General features: G+C 40.3%; 2 non-coding genes across 2 annotated transcripts; both read left to right on the forward strand.

Annotated features, from left to right (window-relative positions):
- Positions 1-6,624: 6,624 nt before the first annotated feature.
- trnap-ugg lies at positions 6,625-6,706 on the forward strand. Its single transcript has one exon. It is a non-coding gene; the product is annotated as a tRNA-Pro (tRNA).
- A 2,322-nt stretch (positions 6,707-9,028) lies between these two features.
- Positions 9,029-9,110, forward strand: trnap-ugg. The gene has a single exon. It is a non-coding gene; the product is annotated as a tRNA-Pro (tRNA).
- Positions 9,111-9,263: the final 153 nt, after the last annotated feature.

The following is a 9,263-nucleotide window of genomic DNA, read 5'->3' on the forward strand; positions in this document are numbered from 1 at the left end:
AACAGGTTTTTATCTCATCATCTATCATAAAATGAGGAAGTGACACAGCCAAACACACAAAGAAAAAGCATTTTAAATGAAGCAAGATTGTAGCTTTGAATGTTTGATCGAGCTAGTTATTAATCAAAACCAATTTTTTTTTATTTTTTTTGTTGTTTGTTTGTTTTTATGGGACTTGTGGCATCCCCCTGCATTGTGGTGAATTTTTATGTATCTCTTTACCCTTTTTATGAATGCATTTATGGTGGAAATGGCATCTAGTAAGCAGCACGGTGGCACGGTGGTTAGCACTGTTGCCACACAGCAAGAAGGTCCTGAGTTCAATTCCACCATCAGGCCGGGGTCTTTCTGTGTGGAGTTTGCATGTTCTCCCCGTGTTTGCGTGGGTTCTCTCCGGGTACTCCGGCTTCCTCCCACCGTCCAAAGACATGCAGCTTGTGGGGATAGGTTAATTGGATAATCCAAATTGCCACTAGGTGTGAATGTGAGTGCGAATGGTTGTCTGTCCCTGTGTGTTAGCCCTGCGACAGACTGGCGACCTGTCCAGGGTGTACCCTGCCTCTCGCCCTATGACAGCTGGGATAGGCTCCAGCGCCCCCCGCGACCCTGAAAAGGATAAGCGGAAGCGAATGGATGGATGGATAATAACAAAATGTGATGATTAACAGAGTACTCTTTGGTCTTTTCATGTTATTGGCAAACTTATGCACTTGATATTTATAGTAGATACTATTATATTAAATTGATGTGGGTATAAATTGGATATTGTTGTTCTGAAATAACAAAGATACAGTGCTAAACAATGGGTGCTTTAGGCCATTGATAGTTGTTTGCTAGGAAACATGATGGGATCATAATATTTGGTCAATATAAGAACGCTTAATAGCCAAGCATGCTGATGTAGGTGAAGATCTAAAAGACAATGTCCTAAAATTGCAACCAAAAGGGACCCAAAATAAAAATAAAAACAACAACTTTATTAAGGCTGATGAGACAGCCCTGGAATGCAAAACCAATTAAAGGAAAAGGAAACTCAGTCCACAATGGTAATATATGTGGACAGCGTGACGCTTTTGTACTGCATTCAAATAATTATCTACATCCGATTGCCTCGAGGCCTTATGACATCCTCGACACTATGCAGATGAACATATAAAAGTGATGAACACCTCTTTCGTCGAATTTTGAGTGTTTCAATCAACTTTGTTACATCTGTGGTGTTCCCGCCGTCAAAAGTAACTGCCATAGATAATGAATAGAACACCCCAGACCCTCTTTGGCCTCTGACCCACTGCATGTCCCACTCAATGACCACTGAACGACCCATTGACCCACCCACTGAACTGAATTCGGTAATGAAAAATGTTTCTTATGTTAATTTAAGAGCACTAAAGTAACCCCTTACTTTAGTGCTCTGGGGGTGAAAACAACCGTAGGGTTAAAAAGAAGCACCTAGCCGTGTAGTCCACCTTTAGAAATATTTTTAAGTAAGCGAATGAATCATTTTAAAGAGCCCACTGAATTTGAGCAAGGTACTGTAATAGTATGCCACCAAATATTTAAAATTAACATTAGTATTTTAACAGTTAAGATGTCTTTTAGCTGAATTCCTGCTTGTGTGAAGCCCTCACATAGAGTGTGAGCATGCTGTGGGCCTCCTGCACATGCACAATGGGCACCGTAAAGGTCCTTCTGTGCTTAGGTATCTTAAGTAAGGTTTACTTAGATTTTTTTTTTTTAATTCTGGGAACTAATTCGATTTTACAGTGTATACTTCATGCTGGTGCTGGGATGTGGGTCTATCTGCAGTGTCCTCATACAGTCTGCTTCCTTGGAGCCTGTTTGAAAGTGTGAATAAAAGAAAGCTAATGTTAAAGTCTACACTGTGAGTGGACATTGTGTTTTAAGTTTAACATATTTTGCATTTTGTTAATGTTTTGTGACTTGTACAGCTGTGTATACAGATACGTCTTTTTTTTTCCTGTGTCCATATAATATTTTATGGGAAATGCCATCCATGATGATGCCATAGCCCTGACACTACACACTGCCCTGTCACACCTGGAGAAGAGAGACACGTATGTGAGAATGCTGTTTGTAGATTACAGCTCAGCATTCAATACCATCGTTCCCTCGAAGCTGGACAGGAAACTGCAGGATCTAGGACTGAGCAGCTCCCTCTGCAGCTGGATCCTTAGCTTCCTGTCTGACAGACGCCAAGTGGTCAGACTGGGCAGCATCACCTCATCCCCCATCACACTGAACACTGGTGCTCCACAGGGGTGTGTACTGAGCCCTCTCCTGTACTCACTCTACACCTACGACTGCACGGCCACTAACAACTCCAACATCATTGTGAAGTTTGCGGACGACACTACAGTGGTGGGTCTTATCACCAACAGTGATGAGACGGCTTACAGGGAGGAGGTCAGCGCCCTGACCCACTGGTGTCAAGACAACCATCTCACCCTCAACGTCGCAAAGACAAAGGAGTTGATAGTGGACTTCCGGAGGTGCAGAGAAGTACACACCCCCATCACCATCAACGGCGCTGCTGTGGAGAGAGTGAGCAGCTTCCGGTTCCTTGGTGTACATCTGGCTGAGGATCTTACGTGGTCAGTACACACAAACAAAACAGTGAAGAAGGCGCAGCAGCGCCTCTTCTTTCTCAGGAGACTGAAAAGATTCGGCATGAGCCCCCGCATCCTCAGGACCTTCTATCACTGTGCCATTGAGAGCATCCTCACTGGATGCATCACCACCTGGTATGGCAACAGCACCGCCTACAACTGCAAAGCTCTCCAGCGAGTAGTGCGGTGCTCTGAACGGATAATTGGAGGTGAGCTTCCCTCCCTCCAAGACATCTACAGGAAGCGGTGCCTGAGGAAAGCGGGGAGGATCATCAAGGACTCCAGTCACCCCAGCCATAAACTGTTCAGACTGCTTCCATCAGGAAGGAGGTTCTGCAGCATCCGGTCCCGTACCAGCAGACTGAGAGACAGCTTCTTCCATCAGGCCATCAGACTGCTGAACACTTCATAGACACCTCAGCTTCACTACTGGAACTTTAACATTATGCACTCCATACTGTACAGTAATGCCACTGTTTTGCACATGTCTCAACTCTGTATATTTTTATATATTTTATTTATTGTTTACTCTATTTAATTTGTAAAATATGTGTACACACACACACACACACACACGTAGAAAAATATTTAGTATACACATCCAGAAATGCATATACTATTATATATTGTACATATATTTATTAGTTTCAGATGTAGCCATTCTTGTATTTTGCTTGTTTACATTATTGTATTTTGCACAACTCTGTTGCTTGTGAAGCTCGCACACAAGAATTTCACTCACATGTGCTGTACCAATGTACCTGCACATGTGATGTGACAATAAAAGTGATTTGATTTGATTTGATTTGAATGGGAAAACCACAACCTTTAAAAGACATTTTAAAATATAAACTAAGCATTATGAGTGTTCAGATTGATTTGTCTGCTTTAATGAGTTAGTTTTTTTTCTGTAATGCTACATACATTACAATACAAACAGTCTTCATTTCCACTTCCTCTAAAAGAATGATTAAAGAGCTTTTTAGAGCTGCCATGTGGTTTTATACCAGATGTAAAAATGTTAAAAATAGTCATTATAACTTAGGGGTTTCTGAATAAAAAAACAAACAAAAAAAACCCAAACAAAAACAAAAAAAAACTACAGTTATATAACATAATTGCTTTAGGTGAAGCACCTAGTGTTTTTAAGAAAGCCAAAGATCATCATGGCTGTTTATGCAGTATGTAAACATTTTGAAACTGACGTTAATCAACAGACTGTTAGGATGCCTGGGTCGTTGACCCAGGGTTTTTGAGTTTACGATATTATTTATACTGTCTAGTTTTTGGTTTCTTTGAGTTCTGTCTTATGGCTTATGTCTCTGTCTTCTTTAGTTGCTCTGTCTCCCCTATCACCTGCATCCCCTTGTCTAGTTCGCGTCTATGTGTATCTTAAGTTCCTATATCCCCGTGTTCAGTCAGTGTTTGTGTCTGCCCTGTTCCCACGTCTCTGTTCCCTTTGTAGTGCCTGCATATGAGTCTGTGTCTTTGTTCAGTCTGTGTTATGTGTTTCCTGTTTTACTTTGAAAGTCCATGTCTGATGTTAATGTGTCTGGTTTTGCTTCCTCTTGTCTCGTTAGGCCTGATTTGCCCCAGCTGTGTTTCCCTCCTGTTACCCATTCCCTGATTGCTCCCTCTGTGTATTTAAGCCCTGTGTTTCTCTGTGTCTGTGTCGCGATCTACCGTTTATTTTGCTGTGTGTTTTGTCAATCTGCCGGTGTTAGTTTATTTTTGACCTTTTTCCCCAGTTATGTTATGTTATGTTTGAGTTCAGCATTAAAGCTGTTTTGGTTTAAGTTCTGTCTCCGGAGTCTGCACCTTGGGTCCTATTCCTGCCTGCACACAGCCACACCTAACACAGAGATAATAAATGCAACTATTTCCCCAGTAATATTCAGTATGCGTTAGATGCAGTATGATCACAAGTGCTTCATATTAAATTATCAGGGATTTTAAAACATATTAAAACAAAATTCACAAACATTTATGTACCCATTGTCAGCACAGTTCAAAATGATGTGGTAAAGATAAAACCAAAACTCTTGTAACATGTCGCAACTTCAGTTTTGAAGGGTGGTTTTAAAAGCTCAAACTTCTTCAAAATGTTACCAAAGCTGCTGGCTAACTGATGAAATCAAGATAGTTTATCTTCAAGTCACAGACGAGTTCTTTTCCTATCTTCCATTTTTTCATATTAAAGAAAAAAATAACTTCAGTTACATCTTTTGGGTTTTTTAAGGCACAGAGCCCACTTGAACAAAGACAACCAACTGCACGGCAAGACACAAGACAGACAAAACACAAGACAGAGCTCTTTGTCCTTTGACTCATGAGGGAAGCTGGCCAAGGCCAAGAACTGCTCCCCTCACTTGAACCCAGCCAACCTCGACTGACTTCCTCATCACTGCCTCTTTTATTGACAACAAACAATCATACATGAATATACAATTACAATACAGCTGATGGGATGGGTATCGTTTAGGTTTTATCCGATACCGGTGCCAAATCGGTACTTTTGAAACGGTGCCGGTGCTTAAACGGTGCTCAAACCGGTGCTTAAAGAATGGAGAACACAAAATTGGTCCAAAAACCTCTCATGTTCAGCTGTTTTTTTGTAAAAAGATAACAATGTTAGCCTTTTCTGCAGCTATGGGGCATATATGGTATCACTCTTGGCTGGAAGCAGTGCTTAAACAATGGAAAAAACACAAACTTTGTCCAAAAACCTCTCATGTTTAACTGTTTTCCACTTTTTCTTTGGTCATTTTAGCCTTTTTGGCCAGGGTGAAGGGAGTATCTGCCATCAAACAAGAAGACAGCCGCATGTAACTACGACGGTGTTTGCTAGTTCACCTTACATGCATTAATGTAATAACGTGGTTAGCCTACTCAACGTAAATTACACACGAACAACATTAAGCTACTCACGCAGAGAAGAACGGCTGCTGCTGCCATCAAATACGGCGCATTTCTCGGCTTTTAAAAAAACGCTATGCGTCGCCAGGTGTTTCATCGGATTCGAGGTGTTACCTCCTTTGACAGTATCACAGTATCAGCTTAAAGCACTTGTTGCTGCTGAGTTTGCATATTTTGCTGTGAAGTACAGCCAGACTTTTGACCGCTTCGCCTTGGACATTTTTAATCTGTAGCTCTGCTCTAACAGAACGTACGTACCTGGCCCCGCCTACTATCCTCGGAAACGTAAAATGATTGGCTAGAAGTGTATCACAGCTCAGGAAAAAAAAAGCACCGAAATAAAGCACCGAAATGTGCGCTGCTTTTCGGTCTGGTTACTACCGTTTATGTCAGAACCGGTGCCATCATGGCACCGGACACCGGTACCCATCCCTACACGTGACAGTCTTAGGCAGGCATATCTGACCAAAATCAGCGTCTGTATTCTGTGTGTGTGTTTTCAGCCATACCATACATAGACATACTTCCTTATCAACCTTTCCAGTTGCAACAAACAGGGTGCAACTTTTCAATGAACTTAACATGTATATGAGGTATGCTGAAAAGCAGAAGTGAGCGTATCGCTAAACTCTAAAACCAGGAACTTGAAAAAAGTCATATCTCAAGTGAACCTTTAAAGGTGTGAAGTCGTGCACCTTAGAAGAGCAGAACCTTGTGTTTTCTAAATGTGCAATGTAGCTCATATCTGCACAAGGCTGCATTCTAATTGGTGAAAAAACATTTTATTAGCACACATTGACAACCGTTTTAGGACTTTATAGCAATGATTATATATACATATATATATATACATACATATATATATACATACATATATATATACATACATATATATATATACATATATATATATATATTCAGTCTTACAAACATCAACCTTGACAACATCCTAATGGTTTTATCTAAATTCAGTGTTGCGTTATACAGTGGCAAAAATACAAAAAACTTAAAAATTAAATTGAGTAAAATTAAATTTGTCTTAACAATTTTTGAGATGCACTCCTTATAACACCTTAAAGCTGTGATGGCTGAGTAGTTACGGCATTGAACTTGGAATCCAAAGGGGATTCCCTGTGCAGGTTCAAATCCTGCTCACAGCAGTAGTGGCTTTCTCTGAACAGATTAAGTATTAGTGAGTTTCCCAAAGGAACCCACTTGAGGGATTCATGAAGCTTTATCTGAGTTTTTTTAATCTAATCTCTATGTTATATCGAAATGTTAATTCTGAATTACATTTCTCAGCCTATTTTAGCACCCTGTCTCATAGACATGGAGGAAGCACAAAAACTATTGAAAGAATTGTGCACACAAACATACTGAATGAGGAAATGCATTTGCACTGTGAAATAAATGAGAAGTTGCACAAATTTCCACAAGACTTCTAGGTAGATTTCTTTTTTTTTCAACTAATGACTAAGAATAGAATTTGAGTAAAAGAAGAATTGTATTATGCATTGTTATATTATCTTAAACCTCTGAGATTGTCCTAAAGAAAGAAAGTTGTTTTTTTAAGGGATCCTTTCTGCCCTTTTCAAAAATACAACATTAGGGTAGGGTTGTCATTGGTTTTATACAATGACTGTAGAAAACCTGGATGGTGCGACAGCTCCCCAAAGATGAAGCCAAAACGTCTCTGTCGCCCCCTGATGTCTGGCTGCAGTATAGGTCATAAACCCCACCTCCTCCGTGCCAGGAGGATTGCCAGGATTTATACATCGGGGAAACCAAACAACCTCTGGCGAAGCGGATGGCACAACACAGAAGAGCTACCTCGTCAGGCCAGGACTCTGCAGTCTATTTACACCTACAGGCCAGTGGACACTCTTTGAGCGGAGTCAAGGAGCATTTAAAGGGAAAGACCATCTCTGAATCGAGGAGGGCCTAAGGTCTGTGAAGGTTCTCAGTCATCCAGGTCATCGTAGTCAAAGGAGCTTGCAAAGAAAAGCGTCTGGACTTCTTTAAGTTACTTGAAGACGTTTCACCTCTCATCCGAGAAGCTTCTTCAGTTCTAAGGTCAAATGGTGGAGAGTCCCAGATATAAACCTAGTGGGAGTTTCCCCCCACAGAGGGACAAAAGGACCCCCTGATGATCCTCTAATCACCTGAGCCAAGGTGTGAAAGCGGGTGTGGGTCCCAATCAGCCAGAGTTTCGGGTGAGCTCATTGTGAAACCTGGCCCCACCTTATCATGCGAATTCCTGAGGTCAGATGGCCCAGGATGTGAGTGGGCGTTAAGGCTCTCTTGATATTTATAGTAGATACTATTATATTAAATTGATGTGGGTATAAATTGGATATTGTTGTTCTGAAATAACAAAGATACAGTGCTAAACAATGGGTGCTTTAGGCCATTGATAGTTGTTGCTAGGAAACATGATGGGATCATAATATTTGGTCAATATAAGAACGCTTAATAGCCGAGCATGCTGATGTAGGTGAAGATCTAAAAGACAATGTCCTAAAATTCTTCAAAATGTTACCAAAGCTGCTGGCTAACTGATGAAATCAAGATAGTTTATCTTCAAGTCACAGACGAGTTCTTTTCCTATCTTCCATTTTTTCATATTAAAGAAAAAAATAACTTCAGTTACATCTTTTGGGTTTATTAAGGCACAAAGCCCACTGGAACAAAGACAACCAACTGCACGGCAAGACACAAGACAGACAAAACACAAGACAGAGCTCTTTGTCCTTTGACTCGTGAGGGAAGCTGGCCAAGGCCAAGAACTGCTCCCCTCACTTGAACCCAGCCAACCTCGACTGACTTCCTCATCACTGCCTCTTTTATTGACAACAAACAATCATACATGAATGTACAATTACAAATACACGTGACAGTCTTAGGCAGGCATATCTGAGCAAAATCAGCGTCTGTATTCTGTGTGTGTGTTTTCAGCCATACCATACATAGACATACTTCCTTATCAACCTTTCCAGTTGCAACAAACAGGATGCAACTTTTCAATGAACTTAACATGTATATGAGGTATGCTGAAAAGCAGAAGTGAGCGTATCGCTAAACTCTAAAACCAGGAACTTGAAAAAAGTCATATCTCAATTGAACCTTTAAAGGTGTGAAGTCGTGCACCTTAGAAGAGCAGAACCTTGTGTTTTCTAAATGTGCAATGTAGCTCATATCTGCACAAGGCTGCATTCTAATTGGTGAAAAAACATTTTATTAGCACACATTGACAACTGTTTTAGGACTTTATAGCAATGATTATATATATATTTAAATATATCTTAGCACAAATGACAGTCTTACAAACATCAACCTTGAAAACATCCTAATGGTTTTATCTAAATTCAGTGTTGCGTTATACAGTGGCAAAAATACAAAAAACTTAAAACTTAAAAATTAAATTGACTAAAATTAAATTTGTTGTAACAATTTTTGAGATGCACTCCTTATAACACCTTAAATCTGTGATGGCTGAGTAGTTACGGCATTGGACTTGGAATCCAAAAGGGATTCCCTGTGCAGGTTCAAATCCTGTTCACAGCAGTAGTGGCTTTCTCTGAACAGATTAAGTCTTAGTGAGTTTCCCAAAGGAACCCACTTGAGGGATTCATGAAGCTTTATCTGATTTTTTTTAATCTAATCTCTATGTTATATCGAAATGTTAATTCTGAATTACATTTCTCAGCCTATTTTAGC

Source organism: Haplochromis burtoni, unplaced genomic scaffold (assembly GCF_018398535.1).
Source record: "Haplochromis burtoni strain Fernald_Lab_line unplaced genomic scaffold, NCSU_Asbu1 Contig_1687, whole genome shotgun sequence".
Lineage (NCBI taxonomy): Eukaryota > Metazoa > Chordata > Actinopteri > Cichliformes > Cichlidae > Haplochromis > Haplochromis burtoni.